Genomic DNA, 16,887 nt, shown 5'->3' with positions numbered 1-16,887 from the left:
TTATATTTAACACATTATTATTTTTAATTAACATATAATGATATTTTATAATAAATTAATTTTAAAATTAAAAATAAATACACTTTATCTTAAAATACATATTTAAAATTAATTTTTAATAATATTATTATATAATTTATTGATAATGTAAAATATTATACAGTAATAATATATTAAATATAAATTCAAACATATAATATATTATTTTAACTTAAATTTTCATGTAAATATAAATTCAATGGCTAAAAATAGTTTAAAAATAATATATTTGAACAGAATAATCAAATACTAGAACAGCTCAAGTGAGTTTATACAAGGCTTACCTGAAAAAAAAATAAAATTGATCAACACTTCGAGAAAACTGATGCCAAACGAAACGACTGAACGAGCATAGAACCAAAAGGAAGTTAAAGTTGTAAATTCTGGTATCGAATAAGTGTGAAAATTAAACAAACTAACCAATATGAAGATTTAAAGATGACAATGTAAAACAGCAGAACGTATAAATAATAGAAAGCAGGTTATGCAGACAGCGGTTTCATGGTTTCCAAACGAAAGCTACCTCGCAGCTAGTGACAAATTTTTTCGGTGTAAAATTTCTGTTGTAAAATTCTTTAAATCCTTAAAATTTCCATTTTGTATGAGAATTTATTTTATCTCTATTGCTAAAAGTCTTTAAATCCCTTTTTAACGATGGATTCATCAAATTAACCTAAAATTTATTTAAAATATAAAAAATTTAAATATAAAACTAAAATTACATGAAACAGGTTTGTTTTTGGATAAATGGCAAAAAAAGATTATTAATTTATAACTTATCAAAGTTTTTAATTTAATATTTTAGTATTTAAATATTTTATCTTATGATGTCATTTAATTTGTTTTAAATAAGAGAAATTAAAGTTTAAAATATAATTTGATTTAAATTATTTTATTTTTTGGTTGATTTAAAAATAATCTAATTAAATTTCACCTCTTAGATTTTTTTAAATTAATAAATTTGATTTTATTAATAAAAATAAAATAACATAATTAACATAATTTAATTAATTTAATCTTAAATTTTTAAATTAAAAATCACTTGTCCCTATCTACTTTTTATTAAACTAATTATATTTTCTTTAATTATAATAACATTTATTTAATTTTGATTTGTTGAGAATATTGATTCAAATCCTATAAGAGATTTGTTTGGAATTTGTTAGAGATTTATTTGAGATTTGTTAGATATTACTTAATGAGCAAGAAGACTTGCAAAAGAAGAATTTTAAGAGAAAGGAGATTCTTAATAGGTAAGTTTGACTTGCAATAGAAGAATTTTAATAGAAAAGAGATTCTTAATAGGTAAGTTTGACTTACATGAGAAAAATTCAAGGAGGAAAGGGATTCTTAATGGGCAAGTTTGTATGATTATAAATAGGTGAATTCTCTACAATGTTAGGTATGATAAAAAGATGTAAGAGAGTTATAAGGTTTTATGGGATAGACACCCCATAAGAGTATTGGGGCTTTATATCTTATGGGTGTATATGTTTGTTTGTGAGTGGACTAAAGGAGACTGCGAGGGTCCACAGAGGTAAGATGTATGGGAGCATATGGGTATGTGTTTGGCTATGTTGAAAGGGTGCACAAGGGTTTGGGTTTGTGTTTGTTTGGATTGAGAATACTTCATAGGACTAGAGGAGATTGAAAGTGTCTTATGAGTATTGATTGTTGAGTGAGGTTGATGATTTGATATATGTTTGTAATTTTTTATAACTAGTGGATCTTGTTTTTCATCCATGAACATATGTCAGTTAGACCGAATCATGTTAAATTGTTGTCTCTTGTGTGTTTGATTTATTGTTTGATTTTGCTTTCGCTTGTGTAATTGGATTGAAAGGTTTTAGCCCAACAAATGGTATCAGAGCTGTGGTGATCTCCAACAAGTGGTATCAGAGCTGAAGGTTCAAAACATGAGAAGAGCTGAAGATTCAAGATGTGAAAAGAGCCAAAGGTTCAAGATGTGAAAGAGCTGAAAGTTTGAGATGTGGGAAGAGCTAAAGGTTTAGAATGTGAAAAGTGCATGGTTTGAGACATAGGAAGAAGCAAGTCCAGAATAGCTCGATTCAAGAGAAGAGTTTGAGTTTAAGTTTTGAAGGTTGAGGATTGATTTGTATGAAGAGTGAAGACACAAGAGAAGAGAAGATGATTGTGAGACTTCCATTACAAGTAGAGCCAAACATGTCTAGCATGAAGATAGATGATTGATAAAATTTGAGTCAAAGTGAAGATTGTTGAAAATATTGACTCAAATCCCATAAGAGATTTGTTTGAGATTTGTTAGAGATTTATTTGAGATTTGTTAGATATTACTTGATGGACAAGAAGACTTGCAAAAGGAGAATTCTAAGAGAAAGAAGATTCTTAATAGGTAAGTTTGACTTGTAAGAGAAGAATTCTAAGAGGAAATGGATTCTTAATAGGTAAGTTTGACTTATAGGAGAAGAATTCAAAGAGGAAAGGGATTCTAAATGGGCAAGTTTGTATGGTTATAAATAGGTGAAGTCTCTACAAGGTTAGGTATGAGTATGAGAAAAAAATGTAAGAAAGTTGTAGGATTTTATGGGATAGATACCCCATAAGAGTATTGGGACTTTATATCTTATGAGTGTATATGTTTATTTGTGAGTAGACTAGAGGAGACTGAGAGGGTCCACATAGGTATGATGTATGGGAGCATATGGGTATGTGTTTGGTTATGTTGAAAAGGTACACAAAGGTTTAGGTTTATGTTTGTTTGGATTAAAAATACTTCATAGGACTAGAAAAGATTGAGAGTATCTTATAAGTATTAATTGTTAAGTGAGGTTGATGATTTGATGTATGTTTGTAATTCTCTAAAACTAGTAGATCTTGTTTCTCAACCGTGGACGTAGGTTAGCTGGATCGAATCACGTTAAATTATTGTCTCTTGTGTGTTTGATTTATTGTTTGATTTTACTTCTACTAGTGTGATTGGATTGGAGGCTTTTAGCCCAACAAATAGTATGAGAGCTGTGGTGATCCCTAACATAATTAATGCATCTCATTGTTGACTACAAAACTATAATTAAATTAATTTTTTCACAAAAAAAAAATTCTAGATTTGAATGCTTTTTATTTTTTTTCTTTCTGTCTTATTTCTTTTTACTAATTCCAATGTAAATATATTTCAACCAAATAAACCTAAGTTTTTTTTTTTGTTTTTTGGTTTGAAAACCTGTGTTTTCCAAACGATCGATGTCCTTGTCATGCCACGGAGGACTTTGACATCTACGTTTTTTTATTCTTTAAGGAAAGGTAAGTGTGGTAAAGAGAAGCGAACTTTTGTGGTCCTTTACCTCCATGTATTAATGATTAAAATTATGCAACAATAGCATTATTTAGATCTAATATGTACATTAGAGCTAGTGTACAGTAAAAATTTTCTATACGTAATTACATGTAATTTATATAATGATTAGATATTTCATTTCAACTATTTGCATAATCTAATTTTCATTGAGAACTTGGTTTATTTAACCCCATATTCATTCAACTTTCGGACCGAGGCTTTCATATATAAAAGTATACAAACTATAGCGCTAATAAGTTTAATTAATTTCATAAATATAAAAGTATAAAAATATACAAGAGAAACTTCAACATGTTGCACGAGACGGCATTAATAATACCCACTATAGTAAAATAGCATATTAGCAGCAGTTTTATAATGACCTTTCACTTACAAATGTTATAAGCTTCCGTGTTTTTATAAAATTTTAGGCATTTATTATCCAAACGCCACTAAATATTCAAATAACAGCATTGTTACTTATAAACGTCACCCAAGACTTGATATTAGAGGCGTTTCTCGTCTAAAACGCCTTGAATATTTTTTATTAAAAATTTTACTGAATAGTTAAGGCATATTTTTGGCAAACAATGCCTTCAATAATCACGTCATAAAAAATTATATAAGATTAATGAAGGCGTTGTCTACAAGAAACACCTTTAATATTTGGACCAAAAATTTTCCCAAGCTTATTGAATTTATTTTGTTCAAAAATACATTCAATATTAAGCTTATCAAATTGTTTGGATTGTACAGATGTTTACCATAAGGCTGTTGGTTCGATCCATCCTTTAGCCTTTTTTTTTGGGTTTTTGCACAGATTATTTGTTATTGATTATTCTAGGCATTTTCTTAGCAAAAATGCCTTCACCAATTGCTTTAAAATTTTTTTCATAGAATATTGAAGGCATTTTTCGTGGAGAGACGCCTTTAATAATTCATAAGAAAAATATGGAATCGATTCTTAAATGTGTTTTTGGTTGAACTCACATTCTATAATCCAATCAATAAATTTTTTTTTTGTGATTTTTAAAGGCGGTTTTGTAAGAAACACCTTCAATATTCCATAGAGAAAACTTGGATGGGATGGTTGAATGCGTTTTTAGGTCAAAACATCTTTAATATTCCCAACGATAAATTTTAATGGTTGGATTATTGAAAGCAACTATATCCAAAAATGCCTTTATAAATATTTTGTTAGAGATTATTGAAGGCGTTACCGTAGGAAAACGCCCTTCATAATCCATTTGATTAATTTTTATTTGGTATTATTGAAGACGTTTTTTACCCAAAATACCTTTAATATTCCAGACAATAATTTTCTATGGGGATTATTAAAGGTGATTTTGGTAAAAAAAAAGCCTTCCATATTTTCTATTAGGGGTGATTGAAGGCATTTTCTTGCTAAAAATGCTTTCATTAATCGCATCATAAAAACATAATTGATACTTTATATGTAAAGTTAGTTGTAAGTTTATACCCAGAAAAAAGTTTGCTGTCAGTTGTATATTTATGCCTAGAAAACATTTGGTTTATATATTTGATACTATGAATTACATTTCAGAATTTACATAATGAACATTGTTGTATTTTAAAAAATTGACCACATATCCGAAATTAAAACAAATAACGTTGTCATATTAATATACTTTTCTGAAATAATCGTACTTAGTAATTTATTAAGTACACATAGTGTATTCATATTAAATATAACAATAACATTAAACCAATACCCCTAATGTACAAACTTAAAGTTTCCATTCAACATGGCATGTTAAAAACATTATAACAATTTGTTTCATATATATTTACATTCAACCAACAATGTCTAACCTGAAGGTTTATCAACATTGATAAATGACAATATATAATCATACCATTCTTTACAGACTTTATCCAACTCCTCTTCCATGAAGTTTTCTTTACCCTCCCACTAAAAAAAAAATCAGAAGTAAATGTTAAGAAATGAGAACATAATGTACCATTTTATTTTTTTGATTACATAACAAGTTTATGAAATATATACTAACCTTGAATGGTGTGGTCATAAAATCATGTAACATTATCTTTACATAAAATGAAGGACATAATATCCACATTCAGTATTATCGGGTTGACGAGGTACCTGAAAATTAAATTGAGTTGGTTTAAAAAATATTTATCTATACAAACTCAACATTAAAAGAATAAATTTTACATTTATCGATAATGACACCCATTTCAGTTTCTTTATCTTCTTATTGAATGAAGATATTACCCTAAATTGAAAAGAAAAAAAATTAGTGGGAACATAAATAAAATTTTTTATGAAGAAACAAAATATATATAATATAATAAAGTACTATAATACCTCTTTATAAAAGTTTGAATATCGGGGTTAGGCATCGTCGTTGGATTAACTGAATTAAGAAAGTATGGCGTTAAGGATTTGGTATCAATCACAATAAGCACCCAATAATGACTGCAAAATAATAACAATGATATGCTTAGAATACACATCAGATCATAGAATGGAGCAGGTTAGAGTAATTAAGATTGGAATATAACTTACTGCGCATTATACGGGAGCAAATAATAATCAGTCAGTCTTTTTATGCATAAGATCACATGATTAGCATGATACACGACTGTGCCACTATGCTCACTAATGAAGTTTGGATCAATGAATCTAAATCTGTTCATCAACTGTCTTCTCTTCAGCTCTCTATGTAGGAAGCTATATGATAACAATCAACACTACTGGTTAGTATTACACCCTAATACTAACGTACTACATATTGAATGTGCATATTTGTATTTATAAGCTAACATCATATAAGTAACGATTTCAACAGCTGATAATTCATCCATTTCATAAAATTCGTTCACCCCATCCACACCAATGAAAGAAAATGATTGTTTATCAAATAAGTTTTTCTCAAACTCAATGGATATGAAGCTTTCGTTGGATAAATGCTCTAGTGAATATTTTGTTAACTCATCTATAGAAGCCTGGGCAAGGGTCAGACTTTGAGTCTAAACATCCTTCTACAATATTTAATGAAATATAAGTATTAAAACCAAATCAATCAATATAATAAACAAATTAATATTCAAATTATAAACAATATTATACTTTTTAAGTGGTAGCGAATGATGGAATCACTTCCTCACTTATAACAGAAGCTTCTCATATGAAGACGATGCTATCAGGCCGGGCTACTGGCATAACTTGCTGCATTGTTAGAAACATGGACTCCAAAGCAACGAGTCTTTGTTGTTGGTCATTGAGACATTACTCTTAGTCATTAATTTGTTGCTATTGTTGCTTAATTATTGCTTCATATTGTGCATTTCTCATTCGTGGGGTTTTTGTTTGTTTACCAAAATACGTTGATGGCAAGACAAATTTACCAACCCCATGAACCCAACTAGGCCTTTCTTTAGCACCTAATGCTAAAGACAAAAGATCTTTGTCATACTAGGTTGTCAGTTCACCAGATTTTACTTTAGCAGCATAATCATCCTGAAAGACAATAGTAAGTTGGGCTGTTAGAACAAATTTACACAAGCTAGTATACACTCATGCATACAACCATAATGCCTATCATACATTATATAAAAAAAAGTAGCTATACATATAATCTTTTTTACCATTTTCTTGATTGTTTCATCTGTGAAAGATCCATCCTTATATAGATGTCTTTGTTTTCAGACATCCCATCTGAAAATTTTTGTGTTTGAGCTCACTGATTCCTATTAAATTATCGTAATAAAAGAATCAGAATGTATGAAATGAATGTTTCTAAATATTCATTAATGAGTATAAAACAAGTGTGCGAATACATACAAGCTCATATTTCACATTTGTATATCATTTTCTTGCTGTCCGATGGTGATATTACTATTTGGCTCGAATGTCTCGATGTTATTCTTTGATTTTGTACAAAATCAAGAAATTACGTCAATCACATATGAAGATTAAAGGCTATATTACATAAAGGCTTATAAACTTGGACTAATTTGGTAATGGGTTTGCTTACCAAAAAATCTTTTGAAAGTCAATATTGAATAAAATTTATCCAATCTTCAATACTTATGACATCTGCATATGTCGCAGGTGGAACAACCAAAACATCACCTTCACTAGTCAGCGGTAAAATTTATTGGGTTATCAATATGCTTTTAAAGTCTCTGAAAGCTTTTCCAAAAGATTGCAACACAATCTTTTTACACTCAATTAAGACGTCGAACTGTTTCTAAATAAGTTAACATAAATAGTATCAACACATTGAATTTCAATTAAATAATCATATAAATAAACATACCACAATGGACTGCCATATCTCATCATTTAGATCATCAAAAACTCATCACCAATCGATGTACATAATTGAAATCCTCCGATGGACGATGGCTCCAATATGAGTAGCCATCTTGGCAGTTTATTTCGATACAAGCTGCCCATTTTGATTGAAGTCAACATGAATTTTTGTGTTAGTCACTTTGATTTGTTTATTTGGGCTTATTCCCTTTCTTTTTTGGCCTACACTTTTTTCTTTTACATGTTCATTAGAAAGAGAATGATGTTATTCGGAGTTCATAATACTTACAATATTGATCATAATTATACGAATTACATAATATGACCTTTTAAATTGATCATTGTACTTAATTTAATATAACCAATACCATACTATATACAGAAACAACATTTAGCACACTATTCAGCAATGTGCTCATAAACACCCTTCAGCAAACCACTTAGAAACATCATTCAGCCCCTCAATTTCATTCAAACACATTCAGTAAAACAATATCAGACAATAAGATTCAACAAACCATTCAGCATGAAATATTATTCAGACCCTCAATATCATACAATACCATTCGACAATATAATATCAGTCAACAAGGTTCAGCAAACCATAATATTTAATGCATACTACATAAAAATAACATGCTTGCAATATGAATAGAATCTTTGACAACTATGCTGACGGTGATGTTAATGAAAATATATAAATGCATATGTCAATATTAAGGAATCGAAAAAACAAAAATTCTCTATTGAATATTGTAAATAATACAATAAACTAAAAAAAAAAGACTTACCAGTTAAAACAGAGGTTCACAGTGGTGATTTGTTGAAGGTCGGTGGCAACGAATGAGAGAAAGAAAGTAATGGTCTGCTAGAAATGTGTTTAAGGTTTGGTTGTTTGGTTGAATAACACAGTTTTTAATCATTCTGTGTACTAGCCCTCTATAAACTTCTATGTTCAAGGCAGGGAAATGAATATAAAATTAATTATTAAAGGCATTTTTATGGAACAATGCCTTCAATAATCACATGAAATTTTATTAGAGATTACTAAAGGCGTTTTTCATAAAAAAAAGACACATTTAATTATAAGCCTTTAAAATTATCCAACCAACTTATTAATGGCATATTTTATAAAAAAAAAATACCTTTTATAATTCTTAAAAATTATAAAAGGCTTCAGTAAAAAATCACCTTCAATAATTATGGATTTTCAAAGTTTATAACAAATTATTGAAGGCATTTTATAATAAAAGACACCTTTAATAATTCAAAAAAAATTTTGGAAAATTATTGAATGTGTTGTTATCTGTAACCGCCTTCAGTAATTATCTACAAACTATGATAGAAATTATTAAAGACATTTTTCTTACGCCTTCAATAACAATGTTAATATTTGTGTGACGGTATACAAAAGATATTTTATAGTAAAAGATACTTTTAATAATTTCTAAATTTTTTAGTGAGAAAATTTTGAAGGCGTCTGTTATTAACAAAAACCTTCAATAATGGATTACTAAGTTTAAAGGTATATTGAAGGCTCATTTTCGAATAAACGCCTTCCATAACTATTGTGGTATACTGAAGGCATGTCATAATAAAAGACACATTTAATAATCTAAAAAAAATTTTTTAGAAAAATTATTAAAGGTGTTGTTATCTGCAACTGCCTTCACTAATTATATACAAATTATGATAGGAATTATTAAAGGTGTATTTCTTGGATATACACCTTCAATAACCATGTTAAAATTTATGTGGCAGTATATAGAAGGTATTTTATAGTAGAAGATGCTTTTAATGATTCTCAAAATATTTAGTAGAAAAATTTTGAAGGTGTCTATTATTAACAAACGCCTTTAATAATGAATTACTAAGTTTAAAGGTATATTGAAGGTGCCTTTTCGAATAAATGCCTTTCATAACCATCATGGTATACTGAAGGCGTTTCATAATAAAAGATGCCTTTAATAATTAGAAAAGCTTTTGTTAAGCAAATTATTGAAGACGTTAACGTAGAAAATGCTTTCACTAATTATGTACAAATGCCTTCACTAATTATCTACAAATTGTGATAGAAATTATTAAAGGTATCTTTCTTGGATACACTTTCAATAATCGTGTTAAAATTTATGTGGCGATATGTTCAAGGCACCTATAATATATTCAAAATATATTTATGAGGGAATTATTGTTGGCGGTTTTTATTAGTAAATGCATTCTATAATCCTGTCCAATAAAAATATTCTCAAACTTAACGTATCCAATCACCAACTTCAAGTTTCATCTTCATTATTATACTATTTCTCTTTCTAGACCAAATACAATTTACTTTCCTTTTCTTTTCGCTTTTGGTATTCGAGGATTGTCTTTTAGAACCCTATTTCAACTATTCATAACTTATTGACTTTAGCTTTTACTTCATTTGACTATTCCTTTAGTTTTTGCAATTCGTGATTTTTTTTTGGTGAAAAAAATTTTCTTCAAAACCCACCTTATTTCACCTTATGTCAACCCCAACTACAAATACTTTTAGGTACTGTCTACGTTAGCAATAGAGTTTTAACAATCATAATATCTGGTAGCTAATAAATTACTTCACAACAAGGAGTTCTTGTTTTGTATAAGTATTGGTCTTATTATTATCTTTTGTTTAAAATATAGTAAACTATGCAATTATACATGTTTGTTTTCATATTAATTATTTATATACATTTGGTCTGATAATGTAGCAACTAATAAATAGATAAGAGTTGAATGCAAAAGTCAAGATTAAGTCAAGAGTACAGAGATGGTGTGAAAAATTTCTTAATTTTGTATTTGAGAATACAAGTAAAGATAATATGATATTATGCCCATGTGTGAAATGTGCTAATATTGAGTGACAAATGTGTCAAGTTATTTATGAGCATTTAATTTGTATTAGATTTCTATCGGGATATGTTAATTGATATTTTCATGGAGAGTCTATACAGTCAAGGTCTTTCACTATAGTTTCTTCAACATCAAAGGCTCCTCTTCATCACTAACATGATCCCTTTATAGCAGATGATATTGAAGACATGTTGCAAGATGCTTTTAACATTTACAACTAAAATTTTTGTAATCTTTCTCCCCAAAATGAAGGATTTAATTAGTCTAATGTTGAAATACATAAATTTAGTGTACCTGAGATAGGTGTATATGACCAACAACCTAAAAGAGAAGCATCAAAATTTTATAGATTGCTTAAGAAGATGAATGAAGAACTTTTTGAGGGATCGAAGCATTCAAGGTTATCTTTCTGTGTTCTTTTTTTTCACTTGAAATGCTTATATGGATGGACGAAAATTTTTCTAACTTTATTATTATAGTTTATGAAAGAAATGTTTCATTTTGTAAATATCCTTGAATCTTGTAAGGAATCAAAGAATATGATAAAGGATTTAGGTTTCGAATATGAAAAAATTCATAGTTATCCTAATGATTGCATGTTGTATTGGGGGGATAAAAAAATCAAGAATCTTGTCATTTGTGTGGTATTTCTCATTGGGTCGACAAAAACCTTAATGAAAGGTTGAAGATGATGGTAATAAGATATGTTTCAAAAAGAAGTCTGTTAAGGTTTTACATTATTTTCCATTAATATCAAGATTTTAATGACTCTACATGTCTTCCAAAACTGCAAATTCAATGTGGTGGCATCATGAGAAACGAATGATGATAGATCATTGAGGCATCTTGCAGATTTTTTGGCATAGAAGTCATTTCATTCTAGGATTTCAAACTTTGCATCTGGTCCTCAAAATATTATGCTTGAACTGAAATCTGATGGATTTAACCCATTTCAAATGATGAGTACTTCTTATAGTACTTGACAGTTGTATTGATTCCTTACAATTTGCTACCATAGATTGCTATGAAGCAACAATCATTTATATTATCTATGATAATTTTTGAGAAAAAAGGTTTGGGTAATGATATAGGCATATATTTACAACCTCTTATTAAAGAGTTAAAGTAATTATGGGAAGGAGTTAAGACCTATGATGCATCAAAAGCAGAGAACTTTAATATACATACTGCTTTATTATGGACTATCAATAATTTTCCTGCTTATATGAATTTATCTAGTTGGAGTACAAAAAGTTGTTATGCTTATCCATGTTATGCTGCACAGACATGTTCGACATGGTTACGTGATGGTAAAAAGTTTTGTTATATGGGACATCATCAATGGTTAGATGATAATCATTGATTTAGATTTCAAAAATATCTTTTTGATGGAACTGAAGAGTTGAAGAGATCACTTTTACCCATTAGTGGGTCTAATATCTTGTCAAAGTTAAAAGATATTAATTTCACATATGAAAAAATGACTCCATCAAGAAAAAGAGTGAGGGACATCTTTGAAGGTGTCTAGTCTCGTATTACATAAGTTGGTGATAGTCATATAGAAATTGGTGATCTTGATGTTCAAAGTGATGAAGAGGATGATGAAACAGATGAACCCAATGAGTATGAGTTATGAAAAAAAATAAGTATATTTTTTGAGTTGCCTTATTAGGAATGTAATTTATTACGTCATAACCTTGATTTGATGTACATAGAGAATAATGTATGCAAAAATTTTATCAAGATAATTCTCAATGTGAATAGAAGATCCAAAGATGACTTAAAGAGTCGGCTTGACCTAGTTGATATAGAGATTCACCCAGACCTTCATTCAATATTGCTTCTTAATAGCAAATATCAATTGCCTGCTGCTTGTTTTGCGATTTCTAAAGCTAAAAAAGATGTGTTTTGTAAGGTTTTAAAAAATGTCAAAGATCCAAATGGCTATACGTCAAATATATCAAGATGTGTGAATATGAAGGAGTAAAAACTTTCTTCATTAAAGTCACATGATTATCAGATTTTGATGCAAGAGTTACTTTCAACTGCTTTACTTTCATCTATGTCAAAGCAAGTGACTTTTATAGTAATTGAATTGAGTAATATATTTAAAATCTCTATGTCAGAAATGTATGAATGTGGAAAAGCTTGACAAAGTTCAAGATCGAGCCACGATTACTTTACCATTTAGAAAAAATCTTTCCTTCAAACTTTTTCATTATTATAATGTATTTGGTTATCCACCTTTCATATAAAGTAAAGGTCGATGAACCGGTTTATTATCGATAGATGTATCATATTGAAAGGTATTATTTGTTAATAGATTGATTACATTTTTATTGATTATCAAGCCAGTCTACTTAAAATAACATATGACTAATATTTTATGCTATAAGTTTTTGGGGAGGTTAAATTCTTATTGTCGCAACAAACGCTATCTAAAAAGTTTTATTGCTAAAGGATATTTAGCAGAAGAGTGTATGATATTTTATTCTCGTTATTAGAAAGATATTGAAATGAGATTTAATAAACCTTCGAGAAATGTTGGAATGCAGCATACAAACTCGACCTACAATTATCTTTTTCAAAGTTTTAGACAACCCATACGTAAAGCTGAATTGGTGGAGTTAGATGATAAATCTTGGGCACAAGCACATCGATATATTTCTTTTCATTATGACTCAATTGAATCATTTCACACATAAGTTGTTTAGCTAGGAAATTATTCATTACATTAGGCATAATTTATTATGTTTTTTTTTTATTATTAATACTTTATCATGATGCTTTTATAGTGAGTATAAAAATAATTTGAGAGATCATGTACATTATCGACGATCAAACCCTTGAGAGGTTGATAAGTTGTTTGCTAAAAACTTTCATGAATAGTTAAGAGCAACTGTAAGTAATGCCATACTTTCTATTATTTTTTATCTACATAGAATGCTTATGGTAAAAATAACATTAATAACATATATATATTTATTTCACTTTTATAGGTTTGGAGTGGAAGGCTTATTAGTGAAGAGGTGAAGTGTCTTTCACATGGTTCGAATCAGATTGTGAAACGATACAAAGGTTTCATCATCAATGGATTTAGATTTCATATAAAATTCTGTGAGAGATTTAGAAGTACACAAAATTCTGGAGTTATTGTGACTTCATCAACTATTAGCTATGCTAATGCTAGGGACACAAGCCTTTTAGAAGGAAATGTTGACTATTATGGCATGATTAATGACATTATTGAGTTAGATTATTATGAAAAGTGAAAAGTTATCTTATTTTGATGTGATTGGGCTGATGTGAATAGTGCGAAAGGTTTTAAAAAAGATTAGTACTCATTTACACTTGTGAATTTTTCTCGATTAATTCACACTAGACAACAACTCATCGATGAACTTTATGTATTTTCATCTCAAGTCAAACAAGTATTTTACTCTGAAGATTTGAAAAAATTGGGTTGGTTTGTTGTTCTTCGAAACACATCTGAAGACTTATTTGATATTGGGTTAGATACCAAAGATGATGTTAAACATGGAACTGAATGTTATCCTTTTGTTGAACAAAACTTGGATGAGAATATCTCCAGTACCTACGCTCAGTGGGTCCGTGAAAATGTTACTAAAGATATTTACGAACTATGATTCCGTGCATCCATAATTTGTAATTCGAGTATTTAAGATATAATATAGTAAATAATGTCACATTCGCTATTGTATAATTATTGTCTTCTAAATCATACATTATATTTTGATTTAAGTAAATCGATATTTTCTTTATATGTCGTAGGTTTTAATTTCTTAAATTGAAAATGTCTTTATATATCTTCTGAACTAACATTTTTTCTATATTCACTTTTATGATGTAGGTAAGCTACAAGTAGGTTGAAAGGAAAACATATAAGAGATATTAGTTCAAAACCGTTTGCGGCACCTGTAGATATTGGCTATGGACTGAATCCTTTGGAGGTAAATAAATGAACTATTGGATCTAACTCTATCACTTCTAATCCTTCAACTGATATTGGATTTGGTAATATGGGAGGTCCAAGTTTAGATAATACCCCACCAATTGATTATGCTTTAAATTTGAATGCAGGTATGATATACTCCAATTTTAGAATTCAAGTATAATGATAAAAATATTACAGTTTTACAAATATATTTTATATTTGTTGCAGTTGATAACAATGGTCAACAGAGGACTAGAGGCAAATAACTTTGAAGGAATTGTTTGCACTACCTCCTAACGAATGTATTGTAGTGTCTACAAACTCTAATAGGCAACCAATTAGTGAAGAGGCTCAACTATTGGCTGAATTTCTAGGCATGTTAGTCAGTAATAGAATGAAATTACCTATTCATTATGAAACATGGCATAATGTTTCAGAAGAAGTTAAAGCTGATGCGTTAAACTTAATTGAGTTATTAGTATATTTAATTAGATATATTCAAATTTTTTATTTTACATTTTGTTTACTTATTCAAACTTTTCTTATTATATTATTACAGTCAAGATTTCTACTTGAAATATCAATTTCATTTGTGCTTAAGTAATTGGGAAAGAAATGGAAAGATTATAAGCATAGTTTGAAGAATAAGTATTTCAATCAAAATACTACTATAAAGGCGATGATGCAAAATCTACCCTGTAATGTGATTAGGTGGCAATATGAACAACTGGTTAGATTTTAATTCTCAAGAAAAAGAGAGATACTAGTTTATAACTTTGTATAATAGAATGAAATGATGAAAGTGTTTAATGGTTTCAGTTGGTAATATTTGTATTTCTATCATATACGTAATTATTTTTTATGACAGGAAAGAGAACATATTGGAATTGGTAGCAGAAAGCAATAGAAATATAGCCACACAAGTGGATCAAAAAGTTTTACAAGAAAGTAAAAAGAAATCATAAGTTTATGATAATTAACTTATTCCAATGAATGAACTTTTTCTGCCGTTGAAAGGTAAATATGGAATTAACATTTATTGTTTTGTTTTAATAGATTTGATTGTTTCAATACATGATATTAAACTTATCGAAAGTTTTAAACTTAGTTACACAAATGATATGTATGAAAAGTTATTGTTTACGCATATTTACGCCTCTAATATCTGGTTGTTGTTATTGTTATATTTTAACAGTTTTGATTGCTTCAATACTTGATATTAAGCTTGTCCGATTGATTGAACTTGGTTTCTATGGTTGATAAGGGAGAAAAAGTTGTTAGTTATGTCTGTTTGGGAATATTTTTGTATATAAAAGGCAAATATAAAAATAAATTTTGGATGCCTTTCAACATATTGAATGACTTCAATCCTTCATATTAAATCGGGAGAAAATAATTGAAATTGGTTTCCATGATCGATATGTGTGAAAGCCCAAAATGCTTTTATTTTTTGCATATGTTTAAGACTATTGTGTTATTACATGGTTAAAATATAAATAAAAAAGATTAAAATTATTCAAATTTTTAATACTTGATTGACAGGATTTATATACATAAATAAGTTGCAATTGATATGTATCCTATCAAATAACATATGTTTTTGTATAGAAGAATAAGATGGGTGGTACAATTGGACGTGTGAAATTTTTTCGCTTAACACACAAAAAAAGACATATCTTATATGAATGTTGAAACACAAGAAATTATGATAATTTGTATCATATATTTTAACATAAAATAAATATTTACTCTTTTTAATATATAATAATTAATCATTAAACTTGATAGTTGTATATAACAAATTCATAGAAGAAAGTGAAAGAGAAAATAGTTACTGAGATTGAAGTAGCATCTGAAGGTTCTCTCAACATGCAAGAAATAGAAAATTGAATATTCATAGAAGTTGCTGAAAAAAAAAGGCATGGACTGGTCCGAGGCCTTGGATTGGGTCCAACACCATCTGCCTACTATGGACATAACTCTCCGTAATTTACACTCTTAGCAAGTCAGTCTTCGTGAGACATTTCAATATTGAGAGGGGAGTTACAAACTATGCAACAACGTTTTCAACAAATGGAAACAGAAAGAGAATAGGAGCGTGCCTAAGTTGAAGAAGAACGTGCTAGAATAGAGTTAGAGCGTACAAAAATTCAGCAATTGCATGATTGATTCGATCATCTTATGAATTTTGTGTAACAACAATTTTCAAGAAATGATCTTGGTGCTCCATCAACTCAGGTATTATATTTAGTAAATATTAAAATTTTAAATAAAAAATAAGTATACAATGAAGTTTTAAAAATTGTATAATATTATTCAGTAGGTTGTTGAGCATGCTAGTGACTAAGATAGAAAATTTTCTTCTTCAATTGGCAGTCAGCAAAATGTATGTAGTCATCCATT

This window comes from Durio zibethinus, chromosome 7 (genome assembly GCF_047325235.1).
Source record: "Durio zibethinus cultivar Kanyao isolate XHJ-2024 chromosome 7, ASM4732523v1, whole genome shotgun sequence".
Lineage (NCBI taxonomy): Eukaryota > Viridiplantae > Streptophyta > Magnoliopsida > Malvales > Malvaceae > Durio > Durio zibethinus.
This window is presented reverse-complemented; position numbering follows the sequence as displayed.